Source organism: Camelus ferus, chromosome 32 (genome assembly GCF_009834535.1).
Source record: "Camelus ferus isolate YT-003-E chromosome 32, BCGSAC_Cfer_1.0, whole genome shotgun sequence".
Taxonomy (NCBI): domain Eukaryota; kingdom Metazoa; phylum Chordata; class Mammalia; order Artiodactyla; family Camelidae; genus Camelus; species Camelus ferus.
The window spans coordinates 16,068,365-16,090,769 of NC_045727.1; the positions used below are offsets into that span (position 1 = coordinate 16,068,365).

Here is a 22,405-nt window from a genome sequence, read left to right on the forward strand (position 1 = left end):
ACAAGCTGCTCAGTCCTCCAAGGACACAGGGTACACCTCGCAGGGAGAAGGAGTAATAGGAGAGAGAAGCCGGTGTGGAGAGAGTGAATGGGCTCAGTCTAACAGAGAAGACGGGCTCAACACTTGGGGATGATGTGCCCCCATCGGCATGGTAACGATCTTGAACCCAGGATTCCCTATCCTCCAACTGTGTGTCTTTGGGCAAGTCTCTGAGCCTCTCTGAGCCTCAGTGTCTCCCTCCTGTAAGACACGAGAATAGGGACGCCCATCTCTCAAATGTTGTGAGCACTTTATGAACCAACATGTAGGATTCATTTAGCACAGAGCCTGGCACACAGTAAGCACACGGAAAATGCCAGTAGCGTGGGCTAGCGCAAGGGGTTTGGAGGCAGAATGAGGAGAAATGGTCACCCCTGCAGGCAGAGCCCCCAGCACCATCTTGGTCCTTGGAAAACTCCAGAGGGAGAATATTAGGGAGACCCTGAGTTGCCAGAAACACCGGCATCATCAAAATGAAATGGCCCCTGCCAAGAGAACACTGATGAAATGAAAGCCAAACTCAAAGTTCGCCCATTTTGCTGAGAAGACCAAGGCTTCAAGAGAAGTCACTTGGCTTCGGTTAAGAACAGAAGCCCTCAGCAGAAATGAGCAAAGACTTTCCCAAGCTTCTGTCCAAAACTGAGTTCTTCCCAGCCTCTTTTCTTCCTCTACCATCCCAGGCCCACCCAGTGCCCTAAAACTCTGGAATCCAAAGGGTATCCGCAGAGAGCCGCCTCAAATGCCCGGAAGGGTAACCAGGTTTCTAAGACCAGAAAATGAGGCGGTCTTGGTGCACCCCCGCCATCTGCTGGCCGTATCTGAGAACTGCAGCTCTGGCTTGGCCACTGTGAGTGCCTGCAATGGGCTCAGACCCTGCGTTCCAGGAACATACAATACACAAACCAGAGACAGACAATAAACAAGGACTCAGACAAGTAAGCAAGGTAGTTTCAGACAGGCACAAGTTTTAAGCACGATAGAAGCAGGTTTTTGTGATTGAGCAGCGGTTCTCAAGGTGTGGTCCTGAGATCTGGGGACCCAGAGAGAAAGTAATTTGTCTGTTTCATCTCAGTCCACGAGTGCACGGTGGAGTTGTGCAGAGCCTACATGGATGTGTGATACTGTAACAGATTGCATGCAGAAGCAGGTATCAGAATTCAACAGACTCTGTTTTCTAGTAAGCCAAACTTGAAGAGATTTACCAAAAAACAACAGTGCTGTCTTCTCATTAAATTTATTTTGTTTTGGAAACAATTATCTTTCATAAAGAATGTGTAGTTTATGTCAGCATGCGGTATTTACCATTGTTATTGTTATTTTTCAGTGAATTAGTAAACAAATCTTTTTAAAATCTCAGTTTTCATTCCCAATATGGTAATGAATTGATACACAAGGCTTTCTAAAATATCTCAGTTCTAATTTCTAATATGGTAGACTCTATGCTAATACCTCTCTCCTCTTTCTTTTCCTCCCTGTGAGTTGTTCCCTGTCCTTGGAGAACTGAGCACGGCTGCCTCCCCTAGACTGAGCGCCACGAAGTCCAGGGTGATGCCCATCTGCTTCTGACTATATACCCTGGGCGCCCCACCCAGTGCTCCACACAGAGGAGGGACAAGGAGATTTTGTTGAATGAGTGAAATGAGGAGCTAGCTGAGCCTTGTGAGTGAGCAGTGCCCAAGCAGGCTCGAGGGTGACCATCCACTATATGCTAAGAGGATAAAGGGGTCTTAGGACCAAAATGTTTGAGAACTGAAACAACAGACTTGCTGTGGATGGAGTGGTCCAGGGAGATGTCTCTGGGGAGGTGACATTCACCTAAGACCCGAGGGCCCCAAAGTCAACCACGTGAAAAGCGAGGAACATATATTCCAGGCAAAGGAACCAGCCAGTGCAAAGATCCTCAGGAGAGAACAAGATAGTTGTGTCAGAGGAACAGAGGAACAGGTGGGCAGCCTGGCATCCCTGACAGTGGGGCAGTGCCTCTGTACATGCTGACTGTGTAAATGGTTTCTAGGTGAATAGAGGGAGGGAAGGAAGGAGGCAGGAGAGAGAAGCGGAGAAGAGACATGGATTTTCTGTGATGCACTGGGCACAAAGTAGTGCTATTTAAAAATACAGCAATAGTAATGATGGTTACACAACAATGAGAACGTACTTAATACCACTGAACTGTGTATTTTTAAATGGTGCAGTCAGTAGATTTTATGTGTATTTTCCTACAATTATAAATACCCAGTTGTAGTGACTTCAAAGATCATGGTCTTGAGCAGAGAGTGGGAGAGCCCACTCCTGTTCCTTGAGTATGCCACTGGTTCCCCACTCCCCCAAATTACACATCCCTCTGCCTCCTGAACTACAGCCATTCCTTGGGTGTGAATTGGTTTCTAATCTCAAAATGGTATTTTAAACAAGAGAAGCTCCATTCATGAGTGAAAACACAATGCCCAGTTCACACTCCATGGCCGGATCCATGTAAAAATATTTTTAATCTACAGCAGAATTTCCATCCCCAGGAGGCAAGGACATGGAAAATGTCTTCTGCAGTCTTAAAGTAAAACAGTGGGTCCCTGGATAAACTCTCAAGAGGGCCTTTGGGGTCTTTGGGATGTAACCAGTCTCCCCCACCAGGCATCCCTCCAGCTCAGTATGTCCCCATCTACTCAAGCACAGCCCTCAGGCAGGGACCACAGTGGCCCCTCCCTCCATGCTGCCTATTAAAAGACTGAACTGCCTCTTTCTACCGGGAGGCCAGCTTCCCAGCCCATGAGGTCCTGCTCCTAATGACTTGATGTTCAGTGGCATCAAGGCCAGGGTGAGCATCAGCAGGCCCGGGGCCGGGGTTAGGGGGAGGAGAGTTGCCTACACAGGTATTAAGTCAAGAACATGAACACACACACACACACACACACACACACACACACACACACACACACACACACAGAATCTGAGACTCCCACCACCATCATAAGTCTCAAAGGTGGGCTAGTCCCATTCCTTCTGCCTCCAGAAGGTTTGTTACCCAACAAGACACATTTTTGCCTTCCTGGGTTCAGGACCAGCCTCTCAGAAGCTCTCCGTGCCTGCATGGCCCCCTTGCAGCCATACAGGACTACAGGGCTTCCTCTCTAGTGAGATTCTCTTGTAGACTTCCAACCCATGCCCACGTGCCCTCGGATGTCTTCCTGGAGCGGAGCATCACTGGGGGTCTGGAGTGATGTGCTTTTCAGTTGGCCCTTTTCCCAAGACATTGCTGTCACCTGCCTGGCAGGTACACGGCCCCCTCTGCTTTCCAGTCATTGCATAACTACCTCCAACCGGGGAAGGCGTTTCTAGGTCTTATTTCTCTTAAGATGGACCTAAGGATGGTCCTCCTTTCAAGAAGTTCTAACCAGTTTTCTAAAATTTGCTCAGAACTTAATATAAGCAGGACTCTGAGAAATGTTTCTGAGCCTCTTGCTTTGTGTGCAGTGGAGCAAGGTGGCCACAAGAGGGCAACAGGCACCTGCTTCCCTGATGCAGGCCCCATCCCCGCCTCGCCAGCAGCCAAGCCACCTCCTCCAAGCTCTTCTTGATGCATCACCTCTTCTTGCCTTTGCAGCTCAGGCCTCTGGATCACCCTTCAGGCCTCACCGCCAGCTCCACTAGATTAGCTCTGAGTCCCTGGCTGACAGCGAGGCTCTCAACCCCAGAGCAGTATTCAATGACCTGAGCCACCTGCCTACAAGGCCACTAGGCAGGCCTCTGACCCTGCCCCTGAGCTGATCCAATCCTCCAGGCCCTCCCATGAGCTGTCCTCACCCACAGACCCTTACTCCCAGACTGAGCCAGTAAAACTGGTCCCTCTTCCCACCCTCCTCGACCTGGTGCCCCCTGTTACCCACACCCAGGAATCCCTAGCCTCCTAGCTTCTCCTCTCTGCTCCCAAAGGACCCTCCCCCAGCCCTGCAGACATCAAAACTCCCTTCTGGCCAAACTCTCATCTCAGGGCAGCTAAATTGCATAGAAATTAGAAAAGGAAGCTGAGCTAATTTATACCAACGTGTAAATGGGTGATGGATTTATAACCCTTTTGACTATCTCAATCTAAAGTTTTATGTCCTAGGGCTTCCAAAACTCGAAAGTCCCTAAATCAAGGACTCTAGGCCCTGGCCTGGTGACTGATGAGTCCATACACAAAGGCATATCCTCTGTACACACCAGACAGTCATAGGCATTTTTAGGGATACAAAAGCTGCATCCACGTGTTTGGACTATTACAACTATCAGGCTATTATTTAAAAGAACCAAAACTCAGATGCAGATTATAAGGGGTTAATAGGCTATGTCCCGTGGCAAAACCCTGAAAGTTGACTATGCTTCTGAGCCCACCTCGGCAGACACCACTCCTCCATTTGGCCTGAGCCTCACCCCAGCCCTGGCACCTCCTTTAGAGTACTGAGATCTTTACTGGCCTCACATGGCTCTTCCCCAGAGCAGTCGCCACGTCCGACACCACTACCTCCACCTCTCCCTGTGTTAGTTAAGTCCAAACCTGTGTTAGCCCAGTCCCAGCCATGCCGACATCCAAGCTGTTAATAGTAATAGTTACGAGGAGTGTTAGACCTGTTGTTAGTCAGAAAGAAATCCACAAGCCGTTAGTTTCTGCTGAAAGGAACAGATCAGGAGGGCAGGAGTTAGTCAGGTGAAGGAGAGGTTAATTAAGAGCAGGTCAGAGCCAGGCCAGGAGCCTGGAGCCCCCAGATGGGCAAGGTTGGTTGTTAGTGGTCAGCCCCCCTGGGGCAGCCAGGGCAGGCAGGGATTAGCTGGGTGAGAGCAAGAGTTAGTGCAAGGGAGCCAGAGATTAGCCCAAAGAGACCAAAGTGCCTACTGGAGGTGAGGCATAAAGTCACCCCCAGGTGTGGCCCTGGCTTAGCGGCTGGCGGGCTCTGGGGGAGGCACACTGGGGTTGGGCCGTGGGTGCGAAGAGGACAGGGAGCCAGGGATGAATTTCTGGCTGGCCTGAGGGGCTGTGGGACCCTGTGGGCCCCTAGGGTTCATTTGTTGCTTCCCACTTCTTCCCCCTGCCAATCCTGAACCCAAGATCTGCTTTCTTCCCAGCTTTCTCAGATTTCCTGGTGTAGACAGTCCTTCTCAATGACTTCCAGTGGGAAAAATGACTCACACCTACTTCCGGTGTGGGAAACCTGGATCTCCCACCTCCGGGGACGGGAAGGGATCTAGCCAACTTCCTGTTGTAGGAAAGGCCCCTCTCACTGATCTCCTGGCCATTCCTTCTCACCGTCTGGTGATAAGGCGAAATCCCCCTCTCACTGACTTCCGGTTTAAGAAAAACCCGTCTTCCCAACCCTCGAATATGAGAAATGCCCCCTCATGCTGACTTCCTGAGCTAACTACTCAGTGATTCCCAGTGTGGTTAAGACCCTTTCAGTGACTTCCAACTGGGGAAGTCTCCACTAGCTGACTTCCGGTGTGGAACACCCCCTCCTTGATTGTGCAGCACCACACCTCTACCGGCCACTTTCCAGTGGAGAGGATTCTACCCTTGCTTCCGTCCAAAGAAAGCCATACGGGCGCTTTCTCTCTGCTCCCTTAACTGGGAAGAGCCCTGCGCTCCACATTCTAGACCCACAGGCCTCCCCACAGTCATACCCCAGAGGTTTCCCGGCTCCCGCCCACTCCCAGTAGCAACCAGACTTCGGCGCAGAGGTGAGATGCTGTGCTCGGAGGCCGGCCAGCCTCCCATATCTCCAGGACCACCTCTTCCTCTGGGCCGCTGGTGTGGATGATAGGGCCGTCCGTCCCCTGCCTCAGACGTGGCCCAGTGGACTCTGAACTCACAGCCAATTGGGGCTGCAAAGTGGGGCATCTGTCTCTGCCAGGCCAGCCCCAGGACCTCTGCTTGCCAAAAGGAGGGGGACCAGCCCCCAGGGGCGCCCAGAGCTCGGCAGGGCTGGGGTTAGTAAGAAGAGAAAACAGGGTTAGTAGGGGCTGGGTTAGTAAGTCAGAGCACAGCACCAGCGGACAGGGGCATCTCAGCAGACACACACGGGAGGCACTAGGAGAAAAGAAGAATGCACACAGGTCAATTAGTTTGTTAAGGAGTGGTCGGGGTGCAGTTGAGGCCCCCCTGGGGTTAGATGGGTTAGTAATTGAACAAAAGAGCTGCCTACGGGAAGAAAGCTGAGGAGGAAGTGTGGGGAAGAGATGGTTAGGGGTTCAAAGCGAGTGTCTGGCCCCAGGCAGAGGGGTCTGTGTGCAGACCACCCAGAGGGACCAGGGCCTGCCCTGGGACATGAGTGGGCAGGTTTTCCGAGTCTCCCACCCCGACCCTCATACATATCCAGATATGTATTCAGTATCTGCCCTCTGTCAAAAGCTTTATCTTCCTGGGAATCCTCACTGCAACGTGTGGGTGAGGATCAGGCCACTCATTCTACTGCTGAGGAAACCGGGGTTCAGAGAGGGCAAGTGACTTGCTCAAGTCACCCAGTGGGAAGTGGCAGAGCTGGCAAGTCTGATTTGCATGCCCTGTCCTGCAGTGTGGGTCTGCACAGAGATCCCAGGCCACGGGCAGGGCCTTCCGGAGCCTCGTCTGCCCCCACATCCCAGCCCCTTGAAAGGCCCGTGAGCTGCAAGGTTAGTAGGGTCTGGCTGCGGGGGGTTAGTAGGGCATGCTCGGGCCTGGTTAGTGGGTTAGTCGGTTGGCAGAAGGCCAGGCACCTCGTCACACGCCACAGCGTCCCGGCTGAGCCCTGGGTTAGTAGGTTAATCACACCATGCAACACTGCCCCCAGCCCCTCCAGCTGCAGCTCCAGAGGCCTCCCGCCCCCAACCAGCCAGGGAGCTGGGCCTGACCAGGGCAGGGGGTCTGCCTCCAAGCTCCTCAGCCCCACCCCAGAATCAAAACTATCCACGTAGACCCTGCCCCCATAAATTTTTCTTCCCTACTTCTCAGCCATGGGTCTCCGGGGCACTCCCCCAGACACTTCAGTTCCCCTGAAAATGGACGCTGCTCCTTCCAGCTGGAAACCCCCTGCCTGGTTCTGGTCATCCCCTTCCCAGAAGGCTGGGTCCTGTCACACTCAGGTGCACACACACGCTCGTACACACTCATGTGCACACACCAGCATATTCCCACAAAAGGCCTGATGCCCCGGAGCCACTGTGTCCAGTGGACAGCTCCTCCATCACCGCCAAACCTGTGGTTACTCCAGCCCCTGGCCTGCCCTCCCCCCAACACTGAAACTGCATAGAGCTCGCCTGACCCCCAGCACCAAGTTCAGACTTCCTGGCCCCAAGGAAAAGGCTGCCTTTCCAGCTGATGCTGCGAAGCAGCTGAGTGTGCCCTAGTTTTGTCATCTTTTATCACAGTTGCAGTTTTCCCACAGAAACCGCAGCCTAGGATCCAACAGTTCCAACTGATGCTCTGGAAGAAAAGGGTTCTGTTGCCAGTAAACTTTGGGGGGTAAACACTTAATCCTCTATCTGTCCTTGAATATTCACAATACCCAGCAGCACTTTTAAAGGCTCTGATAAGTCCTGCACTACAGAAACCTACCGAATTTGAACTTTTTTTTTTTTTTTTTTTTTTTTTTTTTTTGTAAGAGCAATGACATTTCCTAGAACTTACTTTGGGACTATCTGCACTCATTTCTCCCTGAGGCTCTCAGCTAAGCCACCTCTTTCTCATCCTCCAAGGTCCTGATTAGTTCAGCCTCGCTGGGAAGTCTTTCCAGCCTCCTCTGGGATCTTACTCCCACACACCCAAGCACTTAGAACCTGTGCCTCAGTAGACTGTTTCCTGCCCCATCCTCCAGTTCTCTGTGTGAGCTGGTTTTCTCCCATTCAGCATGGCTGTGCAATCCTGAAGGTTTGAATCAGGGCCGTAACTTCACTTAAATTCCCCTCAAGCGAGTCACACAGGGAAGGGCTCACATTAGGTGCTCAATCCTGATGAGAAGAGTAGATAATAAATTCCCCAAGAAGCATTTGGAGCTACTAGGGAGGCCATGCAGTGCCACCGATTCCTTGATCTGATTAGGGAGAGATATTAAGAATACAAGAGAGGGAGGACTAGTCAGAAATGCCTCTGGATCAAAGATGCTGGGCTTACCGCCCAGAGGGCCCAAAATAGATGTAAACTACATGTAAACTCCCAGAGGAGCGTTAATTGAGCACCTACTAAGAGTCAGTCGCTGTGCCAGACACGTGATTTCACTGATTTTTCCCTGTGCCCCTACAGTGAGCAGATGGCTCATTTCAGAGCAGAAATCAGACTCACAGGGGTGAGGTGACTGGGTGGTACAGCAAAATGCACACCCTCTGGCTCCAAAGCCCAAGATCTTCCCAAGACACCCCTCTCCCGGGAGCTCCTCCTCGCTGCACTGGGTCTGGCCAGTTCTGTCTCCCCAAGGCACCCAGGGCCACCCTAGCACGTTACCCCCCAATACTGTCTCTATTGCCCACACCTCTGCCCCTCCACCCCCTCCCTTTTGGGGGCAGGAATTCTAAAGGGGAGATGACACCAGCTTTCCATGCTTGTGGTGACCACCTACTATGGACTGAATTGTGTCTCCTCTAAATTCATAGGTTGAAGCTATAACTCCCAACGTGACTGTGTTTGGAGATAGGCCTTTTAAGGAGATAATTAAGGCTAAATGAGGTCATAAGGATGGGACCCTGATCCCATAGGACTGGTGTCCTTATAGGAAGAAGAAGAGACACTAGCTAGCTAGCTATTTCTCTCCCTCTCTCTTCCTCCCTCCCCCTCTGTGTGTGTGTGTGTGTGTGTGTGTGTGTGTGTGTGTGTGTGTTTCTACCTGTGAGCCAAGGAGAGAAGCCTCACCAGAAACCATCCCTGGCCCCTTGGTTTTGTACCTTCAGCCCCCAGAACTGTGAGAAAATCCATTTCTGCCGGTTCAGCCCTCCACGCATGGTATTCCGTTAATGGCAGCCCAAGCTGACTCACCCAGGTCCCCTCCCCACCCCCAGAAAAGGACATTGGGCTCTTAGACTTGCCTAAGGAAGGCCACAGCTGCTCCTGTGTGAGCACTGGGACCAGCCCCTCTTAAGGAGCTGGAGGGAGTGGAGAACAGGGAGGCAGGCAGGCCAGTGAGCCCGCAGCCGCAGCCGCAGCCACGTGATGGGGGAGCTGCCTGATGTGTGTGGAGCCTGCCCTGCCTGCCCCTGCTCCCCAAGGACAGGAGTGTGATAAGGAGCAGGAATCTGAGATACGGCCGGGGTGATCCCTCAAGCCTTGGGGTGAGGCTGATTCCAGACCATTCCCTTTGGAAGGCGAGAGCAAGGCTCAGTATCTGTCTCCTTCTGGCGAGCCTCCCCAGCCTGGGTCTCCTCATCCTCCGGAAACTCTCTCCATCCAGGATAGCTCTACCCCTCCAGCTGCCCCTCCCAGAGCTCCACAACTCAAGGGGAAGGCCCAGGCTGCCCCCCGCCCCGGTCACCATCCGGGAGAGCAGAAGCGCGGGAAAGCCCCATCCAAGAAGCCCCCACAAGAATGGGCGTCACTCACTCACATGGCCAACGGCGCAGAGCAGACCCAGCCGGCGGCGCCCCTGGAGCTGCGTCCACCCTCCCTCCCACCGGCAGCTCCTCTTTGACACCCAGTCCTGTGATCCTGCCCCTGTCCTATAAGGTCCTTTAAGACCCAGCCTTGGCGAGGTGTGGTCAGTCAGGCCCTGGCCCAGGCTGAGCTCTGGTCTCCGGCAGGGCTGCCAAGAGAAATCAGGTCCACTCGGGGTCAGGAAGGGCCTCCAGGCCTGGACAGAGGGCCCAGCAGGCAGGTCCAGACAGACACAGTGGGGACGGTGGGCTGCCGGCCTCCCTCACATCCCTCGAGCTGTCCTCCAGAGCCAGGTCCTGATCTCAGCTGAGCACCATCCCAGAGGGGCCTGTACCCATGGCAGGCTCCATCCTGGGAGTCAGGAAGGATGAGGTCTTCAGGGAATTGTCCAGGGTTCCAGAATTGTCCAGAAGGCCGCTTCCTATGTCACCGTGGCCAGAGTCTAGAGTCACCCGGGCTCCAAAGAGAAGACCAGGCCAGGAGTCCTGAGATGCAGCCAGGGCAGAGCCGCCTGGAGGGGGCACAGCAGTCTAGAATAAGAGCACAGCCTCCATCCCCCAGCTCCCCACAGCCCAGCCCCACACCCTGGGGGTGGGCACCTTCAAAGACTCCCAGTCTCCCTCCTGTGCCACCAGCACTTAGACAGGGTGGGGTGAGGGCTTGGATGCTAGTAACACATAAAGAGGATGTCGCATCTGGACAGGACTGTCACAGGGATTAGAAAAGCAACAAGCCCAGAGTCAGCCCCACGGGCGTCACGGGCAGACAGGGAGAGTCCAGGTGGGCAGGAAAGGCCTTCACAACCTCCCAGCTGAGGGGCCCTCTGTACCACCCTCCCCCAATACACACACACACACACACACACACACACACACGTGCACACCTTCCAGGACGGGGAGCTCATCCCCTCACTGAGACGATGACAGAGCATGTTCTTACCTGAAGATCAGAGAGGGCGGAATCACATCTCATGTTGCCCTCTGGGGCCTGAGCATCTCTCTGGGAGAAGGCGCTTGGTCCACATTTGTGCTGAATGAAGGAATGGGCTGAAATCTCTGCCAGGAACCCACCCGGAGTGGTCTTGATTCAGTCCCACCCCCTCCACCGAGACCACACAGAACAAGCCTTCCAGCCCCCCGACTCCAGGCAGGAGTGTTTGGGCCAGGTCTGGGTACCTGGGGAAGGCCCTGGGTGGGGAGACAGTTATCCCCAAAGAAACTCAGCTTAATGGAACCCCCTTGCCCCACACCTACCCAGGCTTACCTGGCAGCGCCCAGCCAACACGTTGGCAGCCCAAGCTCAGCTCCCAGCTCCTCCCCCATGTAGATCCCTGCAGGCCCATCCTGGAAGACAAAAGAGCCAACCACGGCGCAGGAGAAAACCGCGCCCAGGCCCCCTCCCCATCCCGGGCCGGGCCAGAACTCTGCTGACAGGAAGGCCCCAGGAGCTAGGGAGGCTGGGCCCAGATACACCGGCCCCCTACCTCCCTTCCTCCCACCCCCGAATACCCTCCTTTGCTGCCTTTGCCCACCTCCCTGTTGCCGTCCAACCGCAGAATGTGACCCCTGGAGAAGGCAGGACAGACTCAGCTTGACGACAGTTCAAGTGAGCACTGAACAGAGCCAGCATCCAGAGCTCTGATCCCAGCCCTGCCATCCTGTGCAGCCCTGGGAATCCGGCCCTCTCTCTGGGCCACAGGGCCCTTCTGGTCCTAACACTACCCATGGCGCACGGTAACAACCCTGAGTCTGAGGCCCTTCCGCTCAGACTCAGTTACCTTTCTGCTCCGCGCCCCCGTCCCCCTCCCCATCTCTTTTCTGAGGCCCCAGGCACCAGAGGAAGCTTGCAGAGCCAGAGGGTGGGCTGGGAATCTTTGATGACCACCCCGTGTTACCAGTCTGAGAAGACCAGAGAATGCCCACTCATCCTGACCCAGCATCGTCTCCCAGGGTTTGCTTTCAGTGACAGCTAAGCTCTTTTCATCAACTGGCAGACCTGGGCCTGGGAGTCAGGGGTCCTCTCAGCATATTTTCAGAGCTTGCTGTCAGCTCCCGGACTTGGCTCACGGGTCCAGAGCTGGAGAGGTACTCAGACCCTCACACTGCCAAGCATGTGCCCGAGGGTCACGGTGCCAAGGTCCCCGCTTGATTGCCACGCAAAGGGGCCCTAGCCAAGTTTCAGAAGATGTCAAAGGGCCAGAACTGAGACGGGAAGGGCCAGCCCAAATCGCCCGGAGTCCCCAACCTCCTCCTGACGCCCGGTCTACAGGTACTCAAGATGAAGTAATTCAGCTCAGGTCCTCAGAAATTACTGAGAGTGGAGTTTATACAATCGTAGCCCTGATGCAAAAGTGGGCTGTGAAAGTTACTTTCTGGGGCCCCACAAAATGGGGACGAGCTCTTTGTGGCCTCGGAGGTAGGAAAGTAAGTGAGCCACATAGCTGATTTCTTCCCCCACCTTGGGGATTCTGGGATACTGGACTTCCCTGCACCGACCAGGAGAGGGCAGGCTGGTAGGCTGGGGGCTGGTACTTTTGAATACTTATCTGCAAGGCTCCTTCCCAGGGTGATCATGAACATCTCGAAGAACCCGGAAATTCCCTTCTTTCTCCTCTGTCCCAGGAACTTGCTGCAGTCTGTAAATAGACCCTGCACTGCTCAGAGCAGCACTGTTTGAATCCAGTGACCCTCTCCCCTGGCCCTGGGGCCCCAGAATCCCTGATACGACAAAGGCAATGGAGATTTCAAGGGAAACTTTAGCTCCTGCATCAAGCTGACAGCTGTCTAGGAGGGTATCAAGGGCTTTGAGGTCAGACAAATATCAGTGAGACAGTGGCTTCCAAATCCAAGGTTAATCATTCTCAAAGGCTTAGCCCGTGCCTGGCACAGAGTTAGAGTTCCAAAAATTATTTTCCCCAGTTAATGATTTAAATCTTTGGGTAACACTGATGTCCCAGAAATGTGGGCCACATTTATCCTGCAGGATTCTATGCCTCCTGGGGCAGGGGGCTGTATACACCCCACTTAGGAAGCACAGATCAAATTTCAATCCTCTGTCTCGGTGAATGGATAAATAAGCGGGAGTACGTCGTATAATGAAATCTACTCAGCAATAAAAAGGAACACACTATTGACAGATACTATGACAAGGACAAACTTCAAAAATATTACCTGGGGTGAAAGAAGCCAGGCACAAGAGACCACATGCTGTATGATTCCATTTACACGAAATGTCCAGAAAAGGCCACCCTCTACAGTCAGAAGGTAGATTTGCGGTTGCCAGGGATTAGGAGCGGGCTGGGGATTAACAATAAATGGGGGTGAGGGATATTCCTGGGGCAAACTGATTTGTAGTGATGTGTGCAGAACTGGGTAAATTTACTAAAAGCCATTGAATTCTGCTCTTGAAATGGAGGAGTTATATGATATGCTTACACGAGGTTAGACAAAAAAGGGTTGAATTACTGACACATGCAAGAACAAGCCTGAACCTCAAAAACATGTTGAGCAAAAGAAGCCAAGAACGCAAGATTCCACAATAATGGAACTTTAGGGAAACTGTGTAATCTACAGGTGTAGAAGGTAGATCAGTGGTTTCCTGGGGAGGGGATTAACAGGGGACCATTTTGGGTGATGAAAATGTTCTGTATCTTGATTGTGATGGTGGTTACACAGATGTATACATTTATCAAAGCACACTGAAATGTATGCTTGAAATGGGTGCATTTTACTGCATGTAAATTATACCTCCATAGAGTTAGCTCTTCAAAACTCATTTAGATGTGATGACACAGGACAAGAACCAAGAAGGGTCCAATCAAAGGCCACAGGGAGACCTGGTGGTGAGCTTCTGGGTCCCAGCGTCTCAGCTCCCACTAGCCCACACAGACCCCACCCCACCCCTGATTCAAGCCCAGGTCTGGGGCCCCAGCAGGGAAGCTTTGATTGAGGGTTTGGACCCCAGAGCATCCTAGAGGTCCTACCACCTCTGAAATTCACAAGATCTCCCACACATACGGATATTGTGGTGGACCTGACCACACAGCCTGAGGCTGGTCTCCACCATCCCCAGGGGTGCACAGAAGGAGAGGAAGGGTCACCTGGGTTACTCCTCTGATGCTGTCAAGGTCATGGTGGCCACGTGAACGTGTCTGGAAGACATGGGTGGGCAGGGAGATGCCTCCAGCTGTCAAGGAAAGAGAAAAAGGGATGGGTGGATAAAGATGTAGCCATGGGCACATTGGAGAAGAGATGCCAGGGTCCTGTTCTGAAATTACAGCATTTGCCAAAACTGATCTCCTTGGATGTGGATCAGAAGAAGCGAAAGGAGAAACCAAGAGGTATCTTGGCCTGTCCAGTACCAACCAAAACATCCAAACGTGTTGGAAAGGACCTGGGCTTCACTGCCCGGCTTCCCATTCTGTTCTGCCACCTCGAGCAAATCTGTTGCTCCCCAGGGCGGGTCTTCTTATCCACAAAAGCAGGGTGACTACGGTGCCCACCCCACAGGGCTGCTGTGAGGATTACATGAGATGAGAACTGTTATCTATTAGCTTGCATTCTCTTATTTTCTCACTTTATTATGACTACCATTGTTCACACTGCTCATTGGCACCATCCATGGATATTCATTTTTTCCTCCTAAACTTTGCACTATTCTTGGTAACAGACAAACAGCTACCAGGGAAACGTGTGTTTGGTTGCAGTTTCAGGACCCCCTTGGGTTTTAGGGTGTTTTTTTCCACTGATTCTGGAATAAAATAGCTGCTCAGAGAGCTGAGGCATGTGAGAGACGTTGGCCTAAATTGCTTTGGATGAGTGAGTGCTGAGAGATGGCAGCAGCTCCTGGGAATAAGATGTGCCCGGCGCCTCGCTGGAGACAGGAGGGAGAGGCTTTTGCGCAGGTGCAAAAAGCACCATTTTTTTTTTCCTGGACGAACTCCAACACAACCTACCCAAAAGAAGAGCTTCACTATTCAAATCTCCCTCAAATAAAGGAACCCCCGAGCTGCGGGTGGGGGACACCTTTACCTGACAAAACAATGGGTTGGGTTTTTTAATTCCCATTTTACAGATGAGGAGACTGAGGTTCAGAGCAGTGTGACTTGCGCCAAAAATCACCCAGCTAGGAAACGGTGCAACAGGATTCTCAACACGCCTGTTGAACCTTTAAGGGGCAGAAGGCTTATGTCCGGATACGGGGGTGGGAGTTAAAGGAGAACCGACCTGGGGAAGGTAGGTATAAAGTGTGAACGCTCTGGTGGTCAGCGTTACTGTTATAGTGGAGGGAGGAACTGGCTGTGATTGCTAAACCAGCCGGGTCGGTTTATTCCAGTTGCTTCCACGGTCTTGAGGCAGCTGATTAAGTTCACTTTGAGAAAGGAAGGTAGCGTCGTGTAGTAGTTACGCCACCACATTTCAGAGCCAGACTAGTTCTGGGTTCAAATCCTGACTGTACAACTAACTGACTGTGTGACCCTGAGCTTGTCCCTTCACCTCTCTGAGCCTCAGTTTCCCATCTGGAATGCCCGATTCCCAGCCTTCTCATGGGGTCTCCAAGAGGCAGCACCCAGCAGGAACCTTGGTAAACAGTTACCAGCCGGTAGCTGGACTTGGTTATGGTTAATCATCTAGCCCATAGCCCTGAGTCCAGGAGAGTTCAGCCCCTCCCCCCACGACTCACCCAGTAGCTTCCAGAAGGGCCCACCTGGCACCACAAGGGAACAAGGGACACCTGTCTCATCTGATGAGATCAGCCTGGAGAGGAGTGGGGAGACAGATGTCACCCTCAGCCAGCCTCTGCCTCTGCCCCTGAGCATCTCTGGCTATTGTTCCAGGGAGCTCCAGCTGACAGATGAGCCGGCCTCCCAGACAAGGGGGAAGATCCTTCCCAAACAAAGGGGTAGCCTTTAAGTTATTTGCCAGCGCATTGAACCTGCACAAAGGCCCCAGTGGCCGCAGAAACAGTCTGAGGATTACCCCGGAGAAGGACCAACAGTCCAATACAAATAAAAGCAAACAACTAAGTGTCTGTACACGATTCTGGGGATGTGGAAATGACCTCAGCCGGCACACAGGGGATGCACTAAAGCAGCAATGTCTTTACTAAGCAGCTACTGGGTGGTGGGCACTTTACCCACAGTGGTTCATCATTCCCAGCAGCCTCTTAAAGCCGGGATTAAGACTCCCACTTCACAGATGAGGAGACTGAGGCTCTGAGAACAGAAATTTCTTCCTTACTGAAGTTGACACAGAGCACAGGTAAGGAGGAGGATTTGCACACAGATCCTTGTAATTCACTGCCTTCTCTTTCTACCACCCTACCAGACATCAAGGAGGGATAAATTCAAAGAGCAGAATCCTGCCCTGGTGGAAGCAGGGATTTGGTCCAGAGGAAGGATCTTAAAAATGAAGATTAAAAAAAAAAAAAAAAAGGAAACAAATGTAAAGGCCAACAATATGGAACTGAGTAGAGCGTTTCCATCTATTCCACAAAATACCAACCTTCTTACAGTGATTTCTGCCAAGGACGTCGAAACACAGAGAAGCATATCTAATGTCACTTTTCTTGAGGTAGTATACATACAGCACAATTTCAGTTCGTATTTTCAGGAATAGAAAATATACTACAGGGAAATACGTGAAAATGGTAAACATAGTAGTTACTCTTGGATGACAGAACTGTGGATTTTCATCTTTTTTTTTTTTCAGTCTTTTCCAAATCTTCTATAATTATGCATTCCATGAAACGTATTGTATTTTTTAAAAATCATATTTTTGAATTCATTTTGAATGCAGGCATAAAGAGTGGTTCTTCTAAAGCTGGTGATAGGAAGTTGTGGTTCCTTTTGAGGACCCCGAAGACCTCACCCCTCTCTTCCTTGAAGAAGTGAGGAGGACCAAAAATGGCAGCCAGAGGACTGCAGGATATACTTCAGATACTTTCTCAGTGGCAAGGGTCATTAAGTAATAAAGTAGGTGAAAAGAAGGGGGAGTAGAGGGGATGTCAGAGGGGATGTTAAAATTCTTTCAACGTGAAATTAACCAAACTCAGTGCTGGATGAGGATGTGCCACCCAAAGCTACCCGCTGGCGGAAAAAAAAAGTCCCCAAGGAAATGTTTTTGCCCAGACTGCTACATGGTTCTAAACGTAGAGGTTCTACACCTGCTAGGGGTGAGGGAAGAGGTCTGGGCACTGTTCCCTCAACCTACGGTCTGACCACCCGCAGATGATGAGAAGGAGGGGGGTCTGAGAAAACATCCAGAAGACCAGCCACACCCCAGTCCTGCTGACTCATCCCCTGGCCACGTGGCCTGGACATCTGAAGCCACGCCCCGAAAGTCTGAGAGCCACTGTCCTCAGGTTTCCCTGTCTGTCAGGTGGAATTACTCATCCCTCCCCTCCCCAACCAGCCCAGGCAATCGCGAAGCTCCCGGGCGCTCCCAAACGGGACTGCGCTTTGGAAGGTAAAGTGTCGTACCCAGAATGAGCGTTGGGCTCCGGGCCGCGCTCCGTCTGGGGCCGGCACCGAGAGAAACAGAAGCCGCTCTCCGCGCGTTATCTCGCCTCTCTCCCCCCACCCGTCTCCGCACTACCGCCTCCCTCCCGGCTTCCCGCAGCTTCAGGTGGAGGCGGTGTTCCCCGCCGCGGCATTGCAGCAGGGTGTGCGCGCCAGCAAGCCTGGGCGCAGGGCAGCCACGGGTGTGGAGCCTGGGATGAGGGTGGGGAATCCAGGCCCCCGGGTCTCCCCCTGCACAGTCCGACAAGCAATTTCTCTAGCCGAGGATCCTCTGCTGAGAGAGAGGAGAGATCTGGCCCCCTCCCTCCCAAATTCCCAACCTCTCTAGAGAATGTATTGGAGAGGAGTAGGAGGGAAGGGAGCTGGTGAGTCCTGGGTTCTCCCCAGACCCATTTAAGGATGTAACATGAGCTGTAGAGTTGGACATATCTGGATTCAAAATCTCTGGGTGTGTGACCTTGGACGTGTGTACCTAACCCTCTCTGGAGCTCAATTTCCCCATCTCTAAAATGGGGTTCTTACCACCGCCTAGGGTTGTTGTAATAATGCATGCAGTGGGCTAAGCATGTCCCTGGCAGAGTGTAAGCTCTCCATCAACTGATGTAGTATTATTATCATTACCGATCTCACTATTCTCAACCAAGAGGTTTTCCGGTCCTCTCCGTCCCTTGGGACCCTGGACATCTGGAATTTGAGTCCCCGAAGTGTAGCATTGGCAGGCGCTGGGGGGTGGGCTTGATATGAACAAGGGGGGCTCAAGAGCCTGGCTCCACCATCCCATCCCCCAGCTCCAGTTCTGAGACCATTGAGGGTCCCTCCAAGGCTTGGCCATTTCCGGTGAGCAGAAAAGGTCCGGGGGCCCCTCCTGTCTGTCTGGTACGGGGGGATCTTTGTTCCCTCTCAGATCATGACTGCAAGACCCCCATGGGTCCTAGACTCCCAATGCAAACTCCCCTTCCCCGTGCCCCACCCAGGCCCAAGTCTTAGCTGCATTTGACAGCTGCGGGCTGGAGAGGCTCTTCATCCAACAAATAAGGGGCACTTCAGGCAGCGTTTGCCAGCCCTGAACCCTGCCCAGGACCCTGGGACCTCAACCTCGGGGAATTAGGCTGTTCCCAGCGCGCAGACAAGGACGCTTGGGGAGGGAGGGCTGTTAGGATGGGGCGGCGGCTTACCTCCCGTCCGCGGTCTTGCGGCGCCAGTGCAGAGGGCTCTTTGTGCCCCGGCTCACAGCGCAGAACTGGGGGAGCCCCTGCAAGCGCCTCCCATCGCAAACTCCTCCCCGCACTCGTCCGCAGCCTCCCTCCCTCTGGTCCCCCGAGCGCAGCCGGCGTCGTCTTTGTAGCTGCTGCAGCGCCCATGAAATTTTAATGCGGGAGCGGCTGGCGGGCGGAGGCGCCCCACCCCCGGTCCTCGCCTCTGCCTTCCTCCCGCCTCCCCGCTCCCCTGCAACCCTACACCCTACCCTTTACTCCCTCCCGGAGGTCGGGGCCTGGGAGGCGGGGTGCGGCCGGGAGTAGGGGGAGCGCATCGCTACCCCAGCCGCACAAAGGGACGAGCATAGCGGCGCGCTCTGCCTCCAGCATCCCAGCCCGCGGCGCTACCATGGCAACGCTTGCCGGGCTGAACTCCACCGCCGAGCGTGCAAAGATGGAGAGGCGCACGCGGGTGGCGCGCGACCGCGGACCCGGGGAGCAGAAGCCTAGACCCGGAATGGGAGGGTGAAGAGGCTGGTCCTAGAGGACCAGGCGCTTAACCAGCACGGCTTGGCTGTATGCCTCTCAATTAACTCAGCCCATGGTTATGGTGGAGTCAAGATCGGAACCCATGTCTGAGACTTTAGGGGCGTGTTCCTGCCACTGCACCACGTGGCCTAACAACTCTTATAGGTGCGGTCTTTTCTTACTTAAATTGCTCTCCTTTGTGCCTCTATATTCTAGAGCAGGAATGTTAGAAAATGGTCCTAGGGGACTCTTTTTAGACCAGGTCCTAAACGAGCAGCATCACATCAATTGGGAACTTGTCAGGAGTACAGATACCCAGGCGTCTCCCCAGAGCCGCTGGATCAAAACCCCTGGCACCGGGGCCCAGAGGTCTGTATTTTAACAAGCCCTCCAGCGGATTCTGACGCTTGAGAACCACTGTACTGGACCCTACAACCAGGCTATCCTGGGTTTAAATTTCAGTTCTATCCATGCCCCTCAGGGGATGACCTTAGGCAAATTCACTCCCTTTCTAAGGCTCAGTTTCCTAGTTCACAAAGTAGAGATAATCGTGGAATCCACTTCATAGGGTTGTGTATGGGTGAAATGCAGGAAAGCCTGGGTAGGGGGAGAGGTGCTTAGCACAGTGCCTGGCATTTAGTAAGGGCTCAAAACAGACTTTTATTCCTATAATACTATGACGTCTCCTCTAATTTTCAAACTTCTGTATATATTATTTATCATCTCCGCTGCTCAGAAGAGGGCATGAAGGCTCCAAGAGGCAACAAGAGCTGCCGGGGTCCCTGGTAAGGGACTCAGGTGGGATCTGAACCCCCATTTCAGGTTCTGACTTTACCAGCTCTTCTCTGTATGGCTCATCTCTTGCTGGGAGCCCCCCCCCCCCCGCCTTGATCTTCAGAAAATCCAGACCCAATTCAACAAACCTATAGCACGTTTCCAGTGTGCACAGCCCAAGGCCATGACAGGAACCATGAAGATTCCCGGGAGGTCCCAGATACTGTCTCCACCCCAGCAGAGCTAGCCGTCTTGCCAGAGAAGTAAGACTTAGATGGGACAGTTAGAGAAAAAGCAAGATGGGACCTGGTCACAGCATTGCCCAGAGAACACAGCCAGACTGCGGTCCTTGAAGGTCTACGACTTTCCCTTGCGTCACTAGACCACAGACAAAAGAGGAAATTGGGTTCAGCATGACAGGTTCTAAATGAACACAGGGGATGCATTAGGAACCATGCCTTTCTTTTTGAAGTAGTCCCAAACCCCCTGTTTCATAATCTGTTTCAAAATTCTCCTGAGGATCAGCCCATCATTTCCAATATCCATTTGGAAAAAAAAAATCAAGGCACTTGCTGCTCCCAAATTTTCAGCACTTTGCCTATTCTTCGGGGCTTCTCAAAGATGATCAGCAATGAGCCCATGATTCTACTGCCAAGCATCTTTGGTTCTAGGAATATGTTTTCAAGGAGAACGGCAGGAGCAAGAGGGGAGCGGAAGAAGTGATTGTCAGAAGGTCCTGCGGGCTCACTGGGAAGACATTGTGTCTAACTCAGATGGATTCAGCATGAGCCGTAGCCGTAAACTGAGTGGCACACGGAGAGGGCAGAACCCATGTCCAGCAGACACCAAAACCAGCAAGGTATGATCCTGCCTGCTGCCCTCTGTCCCTGATTCTCTGATTTCTTTATCACAGGCAGCTCAAACTGGGGGATTCAGTTGGTCCTCTACCTTTCCAGTGTCCATCTGCTGAATGTCTTCCTTCACATTCTCCATTATCCTGGGGAGGGGAGGGACCTGCGGTGGGTTCCTTGATCTCCTTTATGCTCTGGGCACTGCTGCTGCCTCCTTCAGGATCCATATTTAGTCTGATAGCAAGAGCTGGCATCTTCCTTGTCTCTAACCCTTGCCTTATCTGGCAAGTAGACCCAGAACATGCCAAAGCACAGCCCCAAGATGGTGAATGTCATCCTCACTGTAACTCACCAAGAACCTCATCTTCCAGGTGATATTTATGATGCTAACCTGGGCCCCAGGGAACCAGCAAGCAGATAAGAGCCCCAGATCGAGCCCCAAAGAGAAACATCAATGTACTCTCTTTTGCTTTTCTGGAAAGGGACTTGAGCTGCTTATTATGGAGTGCTGGTTGCCATGGAAATGGCAGGAGGTAGCATCATACTGGAGATCCACCTCAGAACAGAGTTCGCCCCTGTGAGCTGGACCAGGTGGTTACCTTGCCTTGTCTCAAGATGTGCATGCTAGGTGGTCTTTGGATCATGACACTACACCCCACCCCACCCCCACAGCCCGAGATTTCCAGGGGGGATTCTGACACTGGTAACACATCCAGGAGAGGGGACTTCTGTTTCTCTCTATCCCTGGAGCAGCCCCTGGAGAAACTCGGGTGGCCTAGGAGGCCAGGGTTCCAATCCCAACTCTGTTATCAGCCTGCTCAGTGCCACTGAGTACTCACTGACCTGACTGTGCCTCCTTTATAAATTTTTATTTTTGTAGGTGAATTTCCCGTAATATAAAACCAGCCACTCTAAAGCAAGCAATTCAGTGGCATTTAGCACATTCACAGTGTTGTGCAACCACCATCTCTATCTAGTTCCAAAACATCATCATCCCCACAAAATAATGCCCACGCCCATTAAGCAGTTACTTCCCACAGCCGCCCCACCCCCAGCTCCTGGCAAACATGAATCCTCTTCTGTCTCATATGGATTTGTCTCTTCTGATCATTTTGTATAAATGGGATACCATGAAATGTGTCCTTTTGGTTCTAGCTGATTTCACCCAGAACAATGTTTGGAGGTTGATCCACCTTGTAACATGTACCAGCACTTTTTCCCTTGTTATGGCCGAATCATATTCCAGCGTATAACTATATAATATTATCTGTGTGCCCATCTGTCTGTTGATGGACATGTGGGTTGTTTCTTGGTGATTGTGAATAGCATCGCTGTGAACATGTGTGAACAGGATTTGTCGGAGTCCCTCTTCCAGCCTTTTGGGTCTTCACCTCTTGGCACCTCATTTCCTTTTACACCCACCCAACTGCCCCTAGTCTGGATGTTCTGAGAGGTGGCAAGGTGAACTTCTGCTCCTTGTTACCTAAACTAGTCACCTGTATCCCCCACCCCGCCAGCGCCACCTCTCTGCCTGGCCACACCTGCCGTATCTTCTAAGGAAAGGCTCCAGGAGAAACCAGATTTCATCTGCCCTCCAGCCAAGCTATTAACAGAGACTGGTCATCTACTCCAGGGAGCTTCTCTCTGACAGCTGTTTTCCGAGCAAGCAGCTCCCAGCCTCCCTCAGATAGAAATTTCATTTTGACTCATCAAAGCAGCCATCCTCACCAGGGTGAGGGTGGGGCTCCCTAAATTCAGGGGACACCGCTTGTGCAGCAGAGGAGAGCTGCGTTTGGTGTGGCCTGGAAAAGAATACGCCTTTCGGCAATTCCCCGCAGCTACAGAAGTCCCCTGCCCACTCACCCCCACCCCCATCACCTTCGGAAGCAATGAACTTGGCCCTTTGCCCACTTACTTG

General features: G+C 52.6%; 1 long non-coding RNA gene across 1 annotated transcript; it reads right to left on the reverse strand.

Annotated features, from left to right (window-relative positions):
• Nucleotides 1-8,806: 8,806 nt before the first annotated feature.
• On the reverse strand, nucleotides 8,807-18,614 carry LOC106729762. Its single transcript, XR_004316609.1, has 7 exons — nucleotides 18,604-18,614; nucleotides 18,314-18,486; nucleotides 13,719-13,804; nucleotides 12,790-12,915; nucleotides 10,883-12,254; nucleotides 10,559-10,648; nucleotides 8,807-10,130 (listed from the first exon to the last, which is right to left on the reverse strand). It is a non-coding gene; the product is annotated as an uncharacterized LOC106729762 (long non-coding RNA).
• Between the last annotated feature and the right edge of the window lie 3,791 nt (nucleotides 18,615-22,405).